Source organism: Silurus aristotelis, assembly GCF_946808225.1.
Source record: "Silurus aristotelis genome assembly, chromosome: 4".
Taxonomy (NCBI): Eukaryota; Metazoa; Chordata; class Actinopteri; order Siluriformes; family Siluridae; genus Silurus; species Silurus aristotelis.
In genome coordinates, this window is record NC_139577.1 from 4,611,126 (window position 1) to 4,629,668 (window position 18,543).

An 18,543-nucleotide genomic window follows, 5' to 3' on the forward strand; every position below is an offset into this window, starting at 1 on the left:
GAATCTAAACAAACATAATAAGGTGCTGACAATACTCTTGTTGCTGAGGCCTTATCTTAAAATTCTATAATGAGACTCTGAGTTGTTTCTCCTAAGAATCCTTTTCCTAATGATACCACAGAGCAAACCATAGAAGAGAAGAGAGAAAGGAGACAGGTAGGCGAGAAAAAAAAGTAGAAGGTGACTGAGGAGAGAGGGGAAAAACATTAATTATTAGCCCCAGTGGGATCCCTTACATGGCGTCTAGCTTGGACAACACCAATTAATACGGCAATTATTATCTCGGCCTGTAGCGAGGGGAGGAACCATCCAGATTACTCATCTCTCCACAAACCCCTGTTATTACACACTGAAGATACAAAGAGTTTCACACCGAGGGCAATTATTTAGTGCACAGATTTCTTCTAATGCATGGTCGTTCACGACATAATGGGCAGTTCTTGGATTTTCGAGCTGGATAATGAGACGGAGATTAAAGATGCTTGACATGGGGCATCTTCTATGGACCTGCGGTACACTCCTGCACCTTAACACTCATTACTACCGTCTTCTGGTTCACACTAGCAGGTGTGTGCGCCACACTGACACCCCGCTGTCTCGGCTTACGGTCTCTCCTCTCCAATTAGCGTACTAGCATTAGCCATACATCCACTTTGTCAACAGATACGTGCATTACTTGCTAAAAGGTCTATGGCAGGCATTTCACCTGCTTTTCTTTTCTCACACGATCCCAGGGAAATCACGAACACATTACTTGCTGGCTATGATACATGTTTCGTGTAGTTATTTCTAGCGGGTAATAGCATGTTATTTCCATTTTGTAGATTATCTGAGGTTAAAAAGAAATGGCTTCCTTAGCTCTACCTCACAGCTGATGCTTATTCAGATAACGTACAAGCCTCTGATTTGCAGGCTAATACGCCTGCTTGTTGACTATGCAGCTATCAAGGCATCTCACAGAAAGCACTTATGATGTATGGTGACCGTGGAGGGCTTCTGATATGTTATGTCTGGGTACTAAGTGTCTTCAAAAGATGTGTGTAATCAATACGTATGTGTGTGCTCAAAATGCATAAAAAAACCCCCTATTTTTACCACATAACCAACAGTAATTTGATGGCTTCTGATTAAACTGCAGTAAAAAAACAAAAACAAACAAACAAAAAAAACAGCAATGCATTGTGGGGGTCTATTTCCTCCCAGAAGTTAATGGCTTTCTTCCTGCAGTACATCACTATACTGTATTGTGTAGCAGGGTGTAAGGGTGTAATCAGCACTTGGTGATCTAGAGAGGTGGTTGATGTGATAAAGTGAGACTCTGTGATTTGCAGAGGCCAAGGACTGCTGGTTTGGACCCCAGCTAGGACACAGGGGGGGGATTTAGGCTGCCTATCAGCAGCATGCAGGTGCAAATATCCATCCCTACCCTTTAGTTAAGTAGTAAAAAAAGGGACGTGCGGGTCTTTAGCGCATCGCTATTACAAGCACTCAGTCCGCTTCAAAATGTACCACTCATTGTACATGGGATCATACCAATTCATTGATATTACCATGTATCCAATTTAATCTAGAGTATAATCATCTGTGAGCTCCACACACACACACACACACACACACACACACACACACACAATCCCTGTCTTTTTATTGCTATTTTTAAATCCCCTGTCCTTGTCTTGGCTTTGTGAGTGCATCTTTTAGCGCTGCACTGCTCTTCCTCGCTGCCACTGTAAAATCACATCTGACAGCCAATGAAAACCCAGCGGATGCTTGCATGTTATCTTGACACGGCCATGGTAAGCTGGCGCTACTGATGCTAAACGGCCGTCGTAAGCCTTTTAAGAGCCATCCATGCTGCCTAATGTGGACTCTTGAGGGGGGGGGGGACCGTTTATGCATTTACTCCATGTACGGGAAAAGGGAGCGGTTTCTTTTGCAGTTTGACAACGAGGAGGAATTTATTTGTACCTATACACGATCGAAAGTCATGCAGTCGGACGCTTATTATACAACACAAAAGTATTAGCTTATAAGTTTCTCGGTTCGGCGCTAAAATCCGATTAAGTTGTTTGATGTAGCACCTGGGTGCTTTCACTGTGTACTGCACTGTATATGGTTGAAATGGCCATATATCCTACTAGACGTGACCTAAGCATATAAGGATGCATATTGCACAGAGATGCGTGCCTATTTGGCAACATTTACAACTTTATTGTACTGTGCTTAGTTTATATTTGAGGTTTTGTCTTGTCATAGGAAACTACAGTAAGGTGATAAATCACTCATGATGTGTATTTAATAGACATTCGTTTCTATAACAACAGCTCATTCACAAAAATACACTGATTATTGAACAAAGGAATATGAATAATCACTAAAATCGTGTTGGGATAAATTTTTTTTGTATTCAACATTTACAGAAGAAAACTATTGCCAGCAATTTGTTACAGCCGGCAGGTTTTCCACTACAGGAAATCTTCAGAACAGAGGGGTTTAACCTTTCCTGGTTTCTACTCTACATGATAGAAAAAGGGGAAAAGAATAAAAGGTTGGGAAATTGACAGGTTTGATTACATAAACTACACGCTTCCGGTTTTTTTCTTTTCCACAATGTTAAACATAAAGTATATCTATAAATAAAACATTGTTAGCATTGGCAAGTTGATGTGGTAGTAATACTCTGAATCTAATACTCAAATCTAAACTTAAAACTCGAAAATTTTTATTATTCTGTAACTACTAAGAATTATTCAGGATCAGGATTGTGACACCGAAAGAAGAAATATAACAGTGTTGAAAATAAAAAAACTGATCGATAGAAGCCGGGAGTGTTTACATACTAAAAGTTTATTAGTGATGTTTGTAGCTCAAAGAAGGTCTTTATTTGTTCATTATTATTTTTTAAACAAAAGTGTAAACAAAATTAATTAAAGGTGAAGGCTTTTTTTTTTTTATTCATTTGTACAGGATTGTCCTGCCACACCCTGCTGTTTAAAAAGAATAATAAATACAACAATGAAGAGGCTGTTTTTGTTCCTGCAGCAAAGCAGCTTGCTGTGGAGGCTTCATTTATTTACAGGGGTGTTGTGTTGCACTCGGAGCCCAGTTACACAAAGGTGGAGAGGAGCGGGGAGACGGAGGTGCTGTCATTGTCACCGGCGGGTGTAGAATAACATCTCTTGAGCAGCTTGTAATTAGAGTGGCAGGTATGTAATGAGGGTGCTAGATTGCCCTGTTGTGCTGTTTGTGCCAAGCTGGATGTGGCTGGAGATGGACTTCACCATGAAACTGCCACTGCGGCAACCAACACACTCACACACCTACGCTAATTGTCGACCTTTGACCTACACTCGTGGCATAACGCATTATGATAAGAACATTGAGAATAAATAAGTAAGACACACATGGCTTGGTAAGACGGCAGTTTTTTTTTGCTCGTGGAATTATTCCAGAAATAAAATCCTCTCAAACTTTTCATTCATTTAAGAATTTAATTTCTGCAAGATCCTACTTAGGTCGAGGTTTTTAAAACCTGATTCAGCCATCCTGAAAAATCCTCGCATTTTAGCTTGTGCTCACGCAACGTGTATATCTCGCCCTCTCTCTTAACTTTCTGCCCTCTTGGCAAAATGAAAAACTTCTGTCAGAGTCAGATGGAAATTTATATCAGGTTTGTCAGGCGCGAGCCAAAAAAATGATCTTTCTCGACGTTATTGTGATAAGTTCGGTGCCAGAGATAGAGCAGAAATGAAGGGAAGAGGGAGGGAGGAAACGTGCCCTGCGCTGCGCTCACCAGATAAGTCCGGAAAGCCAAGATTCTCCACTTTCTCCTGCGTCAGAAACCTCCCTGACTCTTCAAATGAGAAAATAAAACCCTCCTCGTCCTCGATCCTGCCCCTGCGCATAACATTTCCTACATTAAACCCAAAACGCGCACGGTTTTCTCAGGAAAAACTGATCGATCCTCCTGAATGTAGACTTGAACGCAGAAAGGGCGGGCCGTGTTTAGCAGCCCTGACACAATAGAGATCGAATGGAGGTGGGCTAAAAAACACCATCATTTTTTGTCCCCCCGCCCTCAACAATGTGGAACATTCCCAACTGGTTCGTAATTACAGAAACACAAAACGCCTTGTCATGAACAAAACCCTGACATTAGGTGCAGCCGATATCTAGATATCGCCTTACTTATAACGATGCCTGAAACCCTCGCTCAAAGCATATATATTTTTGAAGGCTAACCAACACCCATCTGCAATTAAGGTCAGATTAATTATGGATAGTATAAATGTCAGAAAAAATGACATGCTATCAATATCTCCTCTTTAATTCGTGCGAGTCATCCGATGAGACGTTTGATAGTTCTTTTTTCCAGCCTAAATTGTTCAAAAACGATGGATTTTTTTATTTCAGAAGTAAATAGAAAGCAAAGCGATTAGTTAAGTGAGAAACTTAAAGCACAACTCGTGTTCTGTTATAGGAAAAATAACGTACAAGACATGGTCCAGCTGTGCCAAAGTGACATCAATTACAATCTTTTAATTAATGACATCATACATTTTAGACCAATGTTCATTAAACTAGCTAGTTACCACTTACAATACAACGAACCTCAACAGACAGGAAACCAGAAAGTGCACACTCATGTGCTGAAGACATTCTAGTACTGTTGCAAAGCGCTACCTGGTTTCAGGTTAAACAAAATTGTTACTTAATTTACCACAATGACAGCAAGCAATGAAATTTTTTGTATAGTCGTTACTATGGAAAAATTGTTAATAACGAAGTCGCTAATAATTAACTAACTTATTACAACATATTACAATGAGCACATTTAAATTAAAACTGATATAAATTATAACTGGAACTACTAAATTCTGTTATAGAAAATTAACCAAAACCTTCTGACCAATCAGAACTACATTATAAGTGATACTTACTATATGTTTGCCTATCATTTTGAACTAAGCAAAGTTTATTCAATCAAGCTGGTCAAGGAGAGTCTATCATTTTATATAGATAAATTTATACCATCAAACAATGACCACAAGTGATGTTGATCTCACAAGCTACAACATATGTAAAGTATTGAGATACTTGTCTTTTTCAGCCATATGTAGTTCTACCCCAAACTTATGCCACAAACTTGCACACAATTGTATACGATGTTGTTGGAACTGGTAGCATTAAAATTTTCATTCAAATGAATTAGGAAACCCAAACCAGTTCCAGCATGACAATACCTCCATAAAGATATGCTTTACATGGGTGGAAGTTCAAGATCTTGAGTGTCCTGCTATAGAGCTCTGACTGCGCCCCAGGCCTCCTCACCTCACCTACATCAGTCCCTGACTTTACTAACACCCTTGAGGGTATGTATACAAATCTCTACAAATGTACTACAAAATCGAGTGGAACATCTTTCTATAAGAGCGGAGATTATTATAACAGTAAATGGAGACTAAATATGGAATGGGATGTTCAAAAGGCACATAGTCAGGTGTCCACATACTTTTGTCCATATAGTGTATGATATCTGCACTCTAGGTTTGTTCAAATTTCCTGTTTAATATCAGTATAATCTGAATTCCAATTCTGATATAATTCTGCAAATCAGAGGACATTTACTGTACAGACTGGGCACAGGTGCACATTATCAGAATCAGAATACTTTATTGATTCTATAGGAAAATTGTTTAATTATCTGTAGTATTTACCTGGCAGGACAGACCACGCCCACAAGCAACTATTCTATTGGATGATCCACGCCCACAAATTCAAGCAGCACGAATCCTGAAACATCATCATGCAGGTTTCAACACAGGCCAGTTTGCAAGCCAAAGTCATCAGGAAAACCTTAAAGAGATTTTATAATTCCGCAAAGATGCTTCGCAAATCCACGACGCCCTATGAGAAAATGTCAGCGAGGGGGTGCAGAACGTTTGAGGAAAATGTCGAGGGGATTTATCTGCACCTGGCAACCCATAATATGGATTTGCAAATGGCAGCCAGATTTAAACATAAACAAACACGAACCTGGATTGTGTGGAAATGCAAAGCGCTGCTGCAGGACTGCCATGAAGGAAACGCCCCACGCTGGAAGTATTATCTCAATCACGTAGGGGGTGAAGTGTTTTAGGCGAAGGTCATGTTAGCGGTAATAGGTATGAAAATCAGGCAGTGACAGGATAATCCACTCTCTATCAGATCCAGCATGATGGTCAATCACACCATACATGGACAACCCTTACAGAACAGAACAGTCAAACCGTGATGGAATTGTGAAGAAAATTCACAGTGTATTTTTTTACTTTTTTATTTCTTACATTTTATTATTTTTTATGCGCTACTTAGATTATTTTTTTTTTATATGCAATACCTTTACAGGAATGACTGCTGATTATGAAAACATTTTCACAAGTTCCCACGTTTTATTAAATACATATTCAAACAATGTCATATATGAGTCACGCCATTAGATGCGATTGACATTAGTTGCGATTTCAAGCCATTGTTTTCCATGTGTTTGGACATTACTCATGAAATGCATGCAGTGTTTTTTTATACATGGAAAAAGTTGTATATACACAAGAACATGTTTAATACAACTCACTATGTGACACACTATGTGACAAGAAAACAGAGTGAAACATTTTAAACAATTGCATCCACCCCACATTATTTACTCAAGGTCTGACTATTGACTGACACTTTCTCATGCTTCAACATTTGAGTGTGTTATCGACTTGTCTAGGAAACAGTGCCAACTATTGGCAACTTGGGATAAAACACACACACACACACACACACACACACACACACACACACACACACACACACACACACACACACACACACACACACAAAGCAGAATACCCATGAGCTTACAGTGAAACTCAAATATCTGCATGAAATCCCTTACTCAGCATCTTTATTTTTTTCATTCTGTAGTAATGAACATGTCTGACTTTTCTGTACTTGTACTATTTCCTGTACTAATTTAAAAGAATGTTTCTAGATAATTTAGGCAGGTGGTTATTTTGTGTAAAAAAAAAAAAAAAAAAGGTTTTTTATAAAAATAAATAAATAAATAAAGTCTTCAAAGCAGAAGAACTGCAATATATATGAATAGTCACAATACTAAATCTAATGCGGAAATGTGTAAACTTAGAATTATGATTGTAATGATCTCGTCAGTATCAACTTCTGTTGCAATTTTTGCAGCTAGAAATTTGAAGTCTAAACCAGATTATCTTATCTCTATCTTATCTCATTTATATATTATCTCTGAAATAATCACAATAATTAATCAATTAAAAGAATCTTTCTGCATCTGAACTGCAAGTTTACCAAATGATGAAGGTGCTGCTAATTTGACCCATTTTGTATCTTTTTCCTACTCAGTGTAACTGGTATAGTTTTTGTGAATGGGAGTAAAGTCAGAAATAAAGTCAGAGGCCAAACATAAATGAGATGAGTGTATCTTTTGAATAAGCAAAATATTTGTGAAGGGTTAATATTATATTTATAGAATCATCTGGTAGAAATAAAGGTTTAATGACCCTTGACCTAGTGGACTGAAAATTGCATGATAAATAGGGTGACATGATTTGACTAAAATGCATATCACAGCACTGTTTCTGCTGTTTCCAGAACATTCAATATAACCGAAAATGGATGAAAAGTATGACATCAATAAATAAAAAAGTAATAATGGGTGAATTGCTGGAGAGACAGAACGGAGGAAAAAATCAAACTACAGATTATTGAACTATAACCGCTCGCTACTTGTGCATGTTCTAATTTTATAAAAGTTAAAGCCTGACTTTTGATTTCGGAAACAAATTAATACTGAACACTGTTTTATAGCCTAAATGTTCAATAAAACTACCAGTGCTACTTTTAATACTTCCTGAACTCTGTGACCTTCACTCTCTCGACCTCCCTGTACCCTCTGTAGCAAGCTGGAGTTTTGCCTCCCACACTGATGAGAAGATCTCTCTCTCTCTCTCTCTCTCTCTAAGGCAAGGTGCAGCCATATCTCCGTCACTGCCCACCTCTCTCATTGCTTGCACCTGCTAAAACATTCGAGGTATTTGCTCGGCAGGGCAACACATTTGCTTTTCATTTAACCTGCCCGAATGGACCTTTGAAGTGCATAATGGCAGAGCAGCAAAGGTTTTTCTCTTGCACTCCCTCCCTCGCTCCTTAATCATTTACCTCGTCGAGGCACATTCTCCGCAGCTAACCTATCAAGCGGAAAACGAGCTCGGCCTTCTGGTCCTCCCTCTCCAACATGATTTTGGACAGAAAGTGAGTGAAAGAGAGAGGGGGAAAAAAGTGGATTTGTGAAGAAGCTGCAAATCTTGGCCGTAGCTTCACCCTACATGGGACTCGTGCATTTATTTATACAGAATGTACAGTACTTCACAGACCTATGATTAGTCATGGTTTGTGGAAAACTATGTGCAAAAGGGCTCCCGCATTGCCACAATACGACACTTTACATCACTGACTACCGTCAATAAACACATAGTAACTGCAAGAAGGTTGCAGATACTCCAGTTGTAATTCACATCGCGGATGTATATAAATGTGCTCACTCTAATTACTCTAATATTATCGTTTCTTTGTTTGATGACAATTACTTACATGGCTCCACACACGCATGAGTAAACGTGTGTCAATACGCAATTTTATTATTTTTTTTTGAGGCGAGGTATGTTTAACATTTATGAAAGGAGTCTCCAGTTACAGTCAGTGGTAAAAATGTTTCCCATCACGACAAGTGCTTTGTGGTTTTCTTAATAACAAGACAAATAGAACTTTTTTGGTGTCTTACTAATTGCAGGAGACGATCTAGAAGTGGCTATTATAGCTTCATGCTGTTCTATGACATTACATGTACCTATAAGTAGATGTGTAGTTTTTTTTTATTTCTAGGAAAACAGCTGAAAAATTACTGACTCCTTAAATCTGTCTGTCTGTATAAACAATAGGTAAACATTCAGCTTTCAGTATAAAGTAAATGGTTATTCATAATAATTTTATGGCAGGGTTTAGAGCGGTATGTAAATGTACCACAAAGTCACCAGCACACAAGAGCTGCATATTAACAGGTTTATTTAAATATGAGATATACAATTAGGGAATGTGTGATCATAAGGAATAGTGTGTCAAGCCTTGTGTATTGAGTCAGTTAGCTTTCGTTTTTTTTTTTTTTTTGTATTTTTTTTTTTTTATTCACTGCCATACATTTTTACAAATTCCTATATTGTCCTATTCAAATATCAATATGACTGTGTGATTATTTTCCATAGGCACCATTAAAAGATGTTTGATTTTTGATTCAACCTAACTGTTTTTCTCAGTTGCTTTGGAGCGTTTCTCAGAAATGAAATTCTCAAAACTCAACGTCATTGTTTCTCTTGTGCACATCATAAAAACATTTCTTGTTCCTTCGATCAAATTGCGAATGATTTTGTACATTCATTTAATCGATTGTGTACAAGTGTCCGCTGTTTCCAACATTATCAGTTGTTTATGTTGATTCAAATATATTATACTGGTTTCACCTGAATAGTTTTAACCCCCAAAACATCTTGGAATCAGTTCATTGCATAAGTTATTAAATCCAAAATGGTTAAACCAGTTGTCATAATCTGTCATGCTTAAATTTCTATTTAACATTTTTTGTGTAAATGTGTCTTGAATTGATGAATTGTGGAGATAAATTTCACGAGTTTATGAAGGCGAGATTATGTCATCAAATCAAGCAATAACTAGTTCTCAAAAACAGGTCAAAGGTGAATTTTGTGAGCCTTTAGTTGGCAACAGAGGAAAACACAGAATTACAATTTCTGAAAATGGATGAACAACCGAGAAATGAATGAACACTAATACAGTACAGTAAAAGTGTGAATCCTGTTCGGTCTCATGCAATCAATATAAATCAAATTTGCAATTAAATAAAAAAGTGTGCTGATGAAATTCAAATACTGTATACCATACAGAAGAAATTCAGCCTCGTGCATTTTTAGTCATTGTAACCCAAACTGTAGTTTACATCAGGAAATACTGAAACTGTGCTCCGTCATACTGACAACATGACTAAACATTTTGACGACCGTGTTTGTGAATAATAACAAAAGGACTTGTTATTCTGACAGGAATAAGATGTTCGTTGACACAAATACTTACTTTTGAGAGATGAACTAAGGATATTGAAAAAAGTACAGGTTTTTGCAAAAAATCCAATGTTTTGTGCTGTTTATACAAACTGTTTTGAGAAATGCACTTACTGGTTTGCAAATATTACGGATGATATGAAAAATGCTCCAAAGCAACTGAGAAAAACTGTAAAAGGCTCGATCCCATGGTAGTCGAGAGAAATGTGAATGTTCTTGAGTAAAGCACAGCGCTCACAGGAGGTCTGATAAGCCACTGATCAGGCCGAGTTAATTATCTAAGCCATCGTCTTCTATGGTGTTTATTAGCATGGCGCTAACGCTGCAGGAGCTGCGCCTGCTTCTACAGATCGCGCATGCCCGAAGGAGATGACTAATAAAGCCAGTCTGGGAAATGCGCCAACTGATGAACATAACATCTAAATGATCTTCCGCAAGGATAGCATATGTTTCGTAAAACCTTATTAGAGCTGTTAGGAGCTTGGTGTGTGAAGGACAGACTTTGGGGCCAACAGCGGTGTCAGTGTGTGCGTTTGTGGGTTGTTCTTTTTTTCCCCTTTATAAGCTTTTATGAATTGGTGGTTAAATCATAGAGGTGTTAATTGTGCACAGATGCTGTACTGTTGTCATTAGCATCACGCAACATCTAGAAATAATATAAGAATCCTGTACAGCGAGCAATGGCCTTCAACAATAAAACGGTCCAAAATTCAAAGCGTAATATCATATCGTGAAATCGGACGTGAATAGTATTTTACTCTTAAGGCTCCATCACGGAAGAATCAACAGCATGTGGCCTGAATTTAGCTCGCAGGCACTGGCGCGCTACGAAAACACGGTGTTGTCTCACATTAGATAATTCTGTGGGAGATTTATGTCCGACACTTCACTTTACAAAGCAAGCACTTTTTATAGACGCTCGAGAGTGTAATCGAGTGTTTCCAGGAAAAATACTCAGCGAAGCTGTTTGTGAAATACTCCAGAAAATTTACATAGCGTATAAAACACTCCCGAGGCTATAAATGACTAAATGTTTTGCCAAAGAATGGAAATGAAAGCATAAATCTTAGACATGATCTGATGCTTGTTGATGCTGAGTTTGAGAAAACAGGTATTAAAACAAACACACATGTCTTAATAGAGATAGAGAGGAGAAATCAAGAGCTTGAATAAGTGTGAAAGATTCTAGTTTCAAAACCGATTGAACTTTAGGGGTATGCGTAACTGTGTCTCGTTCATGTGTAATTAAAGGTATCGGCACTCTAAACACAGGCAGTGGTGGACAGTAGGGAAGTTAATGTAATTTGTTACTGTACTTAATTGGCTTTTTCACATATCTGTACTTTACTGAAGTATTTCCATTTAGGGAGTCTTTTACATAAACTTTACTGCATTTCACAGTCAAATATCTTATTTTTTACTCAACTACATTTTGCGAAATCGGTTGTTTCTGTTTTGCAGTATTTACTTATCACAAACATACAGTTCAGTGTGAGTTCAACAGCAAGCAGAACATTTAGAGAGGAATAAATGATGGAGGAAACTCCTGACTCGAACTCGCCACAGCACCCGTGGCCTTATTTGGGAGATTCTATTTTTTAAGCTTTTGGGCTCATGGTCATTTTAACAGATATCAATCAGTGTTTGACTCATTATCATTCTATTAATAGATCAGTGTGCTGAGAGTAACTTTAGGGTCTTTACACATAAACTGAGTTGATTAAGTAAAGAGTCTTGTGACAAAAACTAATAGGAACATTATAGCCATAAGAAATCATAGTACTTTGGATTCTAAAGTACATTTGAAGGCAAATACTTTTACTCAAGTGAAAGTTTGAAAGGAGCACTTTTACATTTACTGGAGTAACATTTTACCCACTGTATCTCTACTTTAACTCGACTACATGGTTTGTGTACTTCGTCCACCACTGAACACAGGTATATTGCACATCATTAAAACTACACTTTCTCTTCAATTATACGTATGGCAATGTCTTAAGTAAACATACTTCCTGATGAGTCACATGTTCCACAAGAAGTTCTGATATAATGCTCAGGTCATGGGAGGAATTTCTTTGTTTTTCACATTGCTACACAAAACGTGCACTGAAAGGAAACTATTTTAATAAACAAAATAAAAACGTTCCAGCAGGTAACCACATTTTGTGTGTGGATGCTGCTAACCTCTATTGCATTTAAGAGCAAATTGTAACTGAAGAAATATCATATCGGCTTAATGCTGACCTAGAAATGTTCTTTATTCATCACTGATGGCAAAATACCATGAAATAAAATGTTATTTAAGAGCTACATGAGGCTAAAAGACTCCCCCCAGTAGTAGAATCACATGTACGTGTATGGAGAGGAATTTGTTTCTCGTTCCGTCACTGTCGTTCGCCTCGACATGCTCGTGTTTTATAGCTCCTTAGAGCGACGGGTCTGCATGCTCAATTTAATGCAATCACTGCACTAGTGGACCTCCTCGCCACGTCGGGGAGGACAGGAATCCTGCGACACACAAACACACACTCGCTCTTTTCTCCCCCTCTCTCGCTCTAACTCTGCACTTTTCCCTGTAGTTGGAGACGAAGACCACGTTAGCGCTGACGACCCCTGAGGGCACAAGCGCAGGAGGAAATCACTCGAGTGCTTCCCCTTGTAGAGGTTATCCCCCGCTGGTATTTATTTATCCCTGCTACGGATCGTTCTCTATCCCTCACACACACAGACATGCATTTGTACACACACACGTCGAGCATAACTAAAGGACTTGTTAATAGGGCCTTACCTATAAATCCTGGACAGAACTGAGCAGAAATACAGAGAAGAAAATAGGGGGGATGGGGGGGGGGGGGGGGTTAAAATCAAATAAATCACACCTGGATGGCTGGTGGAAACTGGCACAGCTATCTGTATATGATACTCAAATTACTCCATTTGTTCGTGGAGATATTTTAATCCAGTCTGACCTCAAACTTCCCATGAACCAGTGCCTGAACAAAAGGCCGCCCACTGTCTTCGCAGTAAATCTGTTGTCTCCCTTCTGGGCCCCGGACCGGGACTCATAGATCACTACTGCGCCGCAGCTTGCTTCAATTTACTCAATTAACTCGGGGTAAAGCACTTGTAAGTTCTGCAGATGTTGGTTTATTATCGGGGACTAAAATGTACAAGCGAGTTCAGGAGCCCGGGGTTATGCTAAGGTTGACTGAGGGGGAAGGGGCAGATAGTGAGGAAAAAAAAAAAAACAAAACAGACACAACAAAGTTTAAGAGCACAGGTTGTAAGTGACAGCTTTTTGCACACGTCTATCTTGTTTTACAGAGCTGTGGTTTTTCAAGAAAGTAACAGCATTTTTATTTTTACTTACATTTTAGCCACAGCTAAACTAAACCTGTGGGAAAAATATAGCAAGCAATGCATAGCAAGCATTAGCATAGCAAGCAATGCTAATGATTCCCCAGTGCAGCTGCAGCCTGGGCATGTGATTTGAACTTTCATGTTAAAAAATCTCACTCCTCCAACCTGAATCGCTCACAGATGACCATCCCCTGGCGAGCATCCGCAAACCGCTCCAGGAGCGTCACACTGTTTCTTCATTAAGACCTCGGGAAAAAAAAGGAACCTCTGCCCAAGCTCCAAATATCAGAAACACAACGTTTAAATGAGTATGAATAAACCATTTTTATCTCTGCTCGACCTCCCTGGGTATAAATCAAGGCGAGAGCGACGTAAGGAATGTAAAAAATATTGTAAGGGGCGCTCGCTAATATTAAACAGGTGTCGCGAGCATCGCTATAAAACATGCCGCTTGCAGCCAGCTGGAGGACGATATATTTCAGGTGTTGGCTGACTACATTTCAATTAAGTGCAGCAACACAAGCTGACATTCATGGAGCTTTAAAATAAGCTTTTGATAAATGATTTCGCTTCATCGTGCTAGCATGCTAACGCCGGCCCTCACATATTAAAGGAGGAGGGTCTTATCTCGGTCGCTGAGCCGGGACAGGCCGAGTGAAATGCTGCCTTCTGGAGGTCCTCCGTGACAGTTTAATGACGTGCGAGCTCAGCTTGATGAGTCACGTGTTGCTCAAGAGCGGATTACAGGTGCGAAGGCGGTACGTTATCTCAGAGCTGAACAAATCAAGCTTGCGTTTAAGCACTTGGAATTTGTGTATCTTGATAGAAGATCTGATTAATGGCGATATGGTGGAACGTCACTGATGTTATCGCGTCGCTTGTACTGTGTAAAACATAATTTTCTGGCAATGTAAACAATAATATTTTTAGCAATAACAAGTCTTTAATGTTTGCTGCAACTGTACATTTACATTTATGGCATTTAGCAGATGTACAAATGTGCTTTGAGTCTCTATCAATTAATAAATCTACACTCTGGTATGATAGATTACAAACTTATGTTAAATCTACCTACAACTCTGTTGTTTGGTTTTTTTTGGTAAAAGACAAGAAAAATAAAAATCCTCTCAACAGTAGGATACAAAATGACACTTCCCATTGCACTTAATTATGCACTAATCAATTGTTCATCTATCAGCAAAGGGACAAGTGACAGCTTGTTCAACGCTCTGTAAGTCAGCTTGATCCAATTAGGCTAAAAACAGAGGCTCTCTAATCGTTCCATTTTACAACCAAGCAACTTTCCTCTGCAATTTTTTACTAGTCAGACTAGAGCTTAGGGAGAACTGAAGAATACAAATGTTTGAAATGAGGCAGTAGAAAAGAGATGAAGGAAAGGAAAAAAATAAAAAGTACGACCTCCTGACAAAGGGTCGAGGACATGGAGGCCAGGATAGTAGACGGTCTTCTCATCCTTGGGCCTCTCTAATATGTTTTGAAGAAGAGGAACCACGGCCTCTGATTCCTTTCCTGCATTTCACGGACTGCTCCTAGGGGAGCAATAGGGAAGTGGAGAAAACTATAATGAACACGTTTGCCTTTTTTGCCTCCTTTAACTGTCATCTAAATCACCAGCGAAGCCCAGCGCTCGAGCGTTTCCACATTCAATGGACGCACAGCTGTTCTCTCAACACCCGCTCGCGTTCTAGCAAACGAGCAAGTTTACGCTAACTCATACACTGAGCTAATGTTTCACGACCGGATTCAAAATTTACAGCTGTTGCAAACTATCACACTTCCACACCTTTTTTTGGTCAGGAAAAGGGGTCATATTTAATGAAAAAGATGATGTGAACTCTTCTTCTACAACCTGTATTTTAGCCAGCATGGCCCAACATGTCTCTGGTCTTGGTTAGTGTGCCCTCAAAGTTTCTGTCTCCTGGAAAGCTTTTGGCCCCCTAGGGTCTGTTGGACCCCTGTCTAATTCAGGCCCATGCAATCACTGGCAAACACCCGTAGGCATACTTGCATCAGCTCCAACTGGTGCATCATGCCTAAGAAGGACTTGAGTAGCATGCTATTGTACCGGGAACCAGAAAGATATAGTAGACTAGCACGTCTGCTTTTGGTTAGTGCTACAGATCTATATCGCCTAGGTCTCCTGGGCATCTTCTGCATTCTTCAGAGATTGATTGGCAACATTCCCCTGCCCTCTGTGTCCTACCTCCCTAATGACGCAATGGAATTAATTAGGCTCCATTAATTTAGCAAAAACAAATAAGCACCTCTGCCCCCTGCCTCAGGTTGGCTCTGCACATGCAGGTGGTTCTGATTTCTCTGCGCTTCATCAGCCAGCACTGTTACACTAATCTATTGGCTGAAGAGCACTGGTCGTCACAGGTCATGACCTTTTCTACTCCTACTGGGATGTCTGTATTTAAGCCACTTAGGCCAGCTGGTCAAACCTCACCCTCATCCTCGATCCCAGTGTTTCCTCTGATCTTATCTATGTGTGTCGAGTAACACTGAAGAACACTAGAATAATTGGATTTTGATTGCTCATAAAATGGTTTAATACACTGCCTCCAATCTTTGCTATATTCTAATGTGGCATCACATAATCTTTAACCATCCAAAATAAATAGAGTTTTGAACATAATTGTTTGTGTGTGTGTTTTTGTGTCTATTTAATTTAATTTCAATTCAATTCATTTTTTTTTGTAAAGTGCTTTTACCAATGAACATTGTCTCAAAGCAGCTTTACACAGATAATGTGGTGATTAAAAGTGAATATGTTCTTTATGAGTAAGTTTGTCCCTGATGAGCAAGCCGGTGGCGACTGTGGCAAGGAAAAACTCCCCGAGATGGCATAAGGAAGAAATCTTGAGAGGAACCAGACTCAAGAGGGAACCCATCCTCATCTGGGTTTCACCGAATGTCCATTTGTAGCAGATATACAATGTTGCGGGGTGCAGTGATGATGATCAGAAGCGAACTGTTTTCCTGAGTCAGTGTAGGAGACTGTTGACATTATCTACAGTCCAATCCATCCTCAAAGCTCCCGTTCTTACACCGGAATTTTAATGGAACCACCCAAGGTGTTGATGAGAAACCGTCCCAGGCTGCACAGAGTGGCCTCCAGTCGAAGAGAAAACGTCTGTCTATTGTCTACTGTCTATTGTACTGTTTATTTGTTACCTGTCTGGCCTGCTGACTGTTCATCTAGACATTGGAGACTCTGGAGAAACCCAATTTTGTTCTGATTTTGCACATTGCTGCCTGGCTGAATGACAATAAAGTTCACTTTCAAAAAATTAATTATCCACTTGATCACTGGCTTTGATTAAAATACAATGTGTTGCCAAAAATTGTTTAAAGACATTTCTTAAATATTTATCTATTGATTAAATATTTGTAGAAATTCGCAAGGAAATTACTTGGTGATTATGACAAATTACCATCTTTGATTTTTCCAACTTTGTTTAAATTTTTTTTTATTCGTACAATTTTAATGATCTTACCCAGTTGTGGTCTATCGAATTTGTCCACAGGTTACTAGAAAGTGACACCACAGGATTATAGTGCATCTTGTTTAGAAATGACTTTTTTTTTTAACATCATACCTGTTCACTCTAAGAAAAATTATATATATATATTTTAAAAGATCATTCAAAAAATACAATCAGTTAGAACTTCTATAAAGTTAATCAAACAAACAGTGAAGACCAGAGACTCCTTCCATAAATATAAAACTTCTCCTTCAAAGCTTCACCAAATCAAATGATGTACACACATACTGACCAATAAGATTCAAGAATTGATATTTGTTATAGCAAACTTCACGATGTACAAAGGAAACATCGACACAAAATTAGAATACGAATATCGATAATTAAGCAATCAATGGACAGAATAAAAAAAAAACCAAGCTAAATACTCCTCATATTCTCTCTTTCTCCTCTTGGGCTTGTTGAACTTGAATCTCCTGGCAAAAAGAAACTGAGGCCGTGTGTGACGCCGATGAACTTATCTTAGCCGAGGACTTTATCTGCAGCACGATTCAATTAACCAGTGATGATTTCACTCATGACAAAATCTTAATCTAGACTCCTGTGTTTTCTGATAGGGGAACATATGTGCATTTATATGATTGCCTTACCTGCCTATCATATTTACTTTGGTCAGAGAGAACGGCAAATCTCTAAACCGCTGTCTTGCTTCTCCACCCTCAGTGCTCGGAAGCAATTCTGGATCCGGAACTCAAGCACCCTGAAGCGTGTTAATACTCACATATTGAAGTCTTACAGCAGGGTTTAGATTCAGTACCTGCAGACGTAGGCGTTGATAACAGTCCCGGGGTGTTGAGGTGAAGTTTCTGTCAAAGTGGGATATTGTGTTTAAAGGGTTTTTTTTATGTGCTTCTTTTTTCTGTATTCTTACTTTACTTAACGCTTACCATCATTTCAAGTGTTTAAAAACATGCCTGTGATACTTTTTATTTACCTGAAGTATAACACACATCCTTAATTAATGATAAATGAATCACAATTAAATGTAAAAACGAATGGTAAAAAAGGAGGAATAAAACAACTTCATGCTTTTAAATAATATACTAACAAATAAATACTGTAATGCAGCTGTTATTGATGCAAACTACGGCAAAGTGACTTAAATTGCTGCAAACCTGAACATTAGTGATTTTCAACACCACCACATCTTGAAGTGAATTAGTAAAGTTACATATACATAGCTATTCCACCACGGATGACTTTCTCCATTACAGAACATGTTATACTTTTATCTATTACTATCTGCGTTTAATGCTGAGGAATATCCGTGAAAGAAGTTTGTTTCATTTCTCGCTTACATTACAGCAGTCATTCGCTCGCCAACCTCATACAAGAAAAACACGGCTTTTCATGTTACCCAGCACTTTCGCATGTCAAAAACTGAACGTAACAGCTTTTCCTCTGACGGTTATAAAACGCAGGCACTG

General features: G+C 38.8%; 1 long non-coding RNA gene across 5 annotated transcripts in view; it reads right to left on the reverse strand.

The window, feature by feature from the left end:
- LOC310725546 overlaps positions 1 to 18,543 on the reverse strand; it is a 65,890-nt gene that overhangs the window by 12,594 nt on the left and 34,753 nt on the right. Inside the window, exons 3-4 of one of the 5 annotated variants that reach the window (XR_014533404.1) lie at positions 17,874 to 17,922; positions 17,078 to 17,102 (exon numbers count right to left, since the gene is read on the reverse strand). The exons of 3 other annotated variants lie outside the window; for them this stretch is intronic. This is a non-coding gene — a long non-coding RNA (uncharacterized lncRNA). Of the gene's footprint in view, positions 1 to 17,077; positions 17,103 to 17,625; positions 17,923 to 18,543 lie in introns of those variants that run through there. One more of the 5 variants, XR_014533405.1, reaches the window with a different exon arrangement.